This window comes from Oncorhynchus tshawytscha, unplaced genomic scaffold (genome assembly GCF_018296145.1).
Source record: "Oncorhynchus tshawytscha isolate Ot180627B unplaced genomic scaffold, Otsh_v2.0 Un_contig_9702_pilon_pilon, whole genome shotgun sequence".
Taxonomy (NCBI): Eukaryota; Metazoa; Chordata; class Actinopteri; order Salmoniformes; family Salmonidae; genus Oncorhynchus; species Oncorhynchus tshawytscha.
Genome location: NW_024608418.1, coordinates 60,001 through 61,387, shown reverse-complemented (window position 1 = coordinate 61,387; position 1,387 = coordinate 60,001). Strand labels below are relative to the sequence as shown.

General features: G+C 53.7%; 1 pseudogene; it reads left to right on the top strand.

Moving 5' to 3' along the window:
- The first annotated feature begins 420 nt into the window (after window positions 1-420).
- LOC121843511 overlaps window positions 421-1,387 on the top strand; it is a 22,702-nt pseudogene continuing 21,735 nt past the window's right edge.

Here is a 1,387-nt window from a genome sequence, read left to right as displayed (position 1 = left end):
CAACGGGCTCAGGAGGCGAAGGTGGAGTCGTGCGTTCTCTGAAACATGACACGCCAAACCGCGCTCCTTAACACCCGCTAGCCTAACCCGGAAGTCAGCCGCACCAATGTGTCGGAGGAAACACTGTTCAACTGGCAACTGAAGTCAGCCTGCAGACACCCGGCCCGCCACAAGGAGTCGCTAGAGAGCGATGAGCTTTACTTGGCTCATCGCTCTCTAGCGACTCCTTGTGGCGGGCCGGGTGTCTGCAGGCTGACTTCAGTTGCCAGTTGAATGAACCCAGGTCTGTAGTATCGCCTGTAGCACTGCGATGCAGTACCTTAGACCGCTGGGCCACTTGTAATTTTCCAGGAAACTCTAGTTCAGAATATGGTTGAATAAAACCAAGTTCATGACCTCTTTTTTTTTTTCTTCTATCAGCTGGACTATGTGGTGACGTGCGCCGTCTGCACGCGCTCAGACGCAGGAGACATCCACATTCACAGGAAGAAGTCTCAGGTAAGAGACAGGACTCTTCAGACTACATCCCATTGGACTTACTGATGAAGCTATGGATAGATGGGCCTCTACAGAACCTGACCCAGTAACTCTCTCTTCCTCTCTCCCTTCCTCGCTCTCTCTCTCTCCCTTCCTCGCTCTCTTCCTTGCTCTCTCTCCCCCTTCCTCGCTCTCTCTCTCCCCCTTTCTCGCTCTCTCTCTCTCCCCTTTCTTGCTCTCTCTCTCTCTCTCCCCCTTTCTCGCTCTCTCTCTCTCTCTCCCCTTTCTCGCTCTCTTCGCTTCTCTCTCTCCCCCTTTCTCTCTCTCTCTCTCTCTCCCCCTTTCTCGCTCTCTCTCTCTCTCCCCCTTTCTCGCTCTCTCTCTCTCTCCCCTTTCCTCGCTCTCTCTCTCTCTCTCCCCCTTTCTCTCTCTCTCTCTCTCTCTCCCCCTTTCCTCTCTCTCTCTCTCTCTCCCCCTTTCTCTCTCTCTCTCTCTCTCTCTCCCCTTTCTCGCTCTCTCTCTCTCTCTCTCCCCCTTTCTCGCTCTCTCTCTCTCCCCCTTTCTTTCTCGCTCTCTCTTTCTCTCTCTCTCTCCCCCTTTCTCGCTCTCTCTCTCTCTCTCTCCCCCTTTCTCGCTCTCTCTCTCTCTCTCCCCCTTTCTCGCTCTCTCTCTCTCTCTCTCCCCCTTTCTCGCTCTCTCTCTCTCTCTCCCCCTTTCTCGCTCTCTCTCTCATATCACAGCAAGTGTATGCGTCGCCAAGTAAACACGCCATGGACAGTAAAGGGGAGGAGTCTAAGATGAGCTACCCCAACATCTTCTTCATGATTGACAACTTTGAGGAGGTAACCGTGACGACTGCCCACAATCCCCTCCTCCCCAATCAGGCACCTGACAGGTTGTGATTGACTGC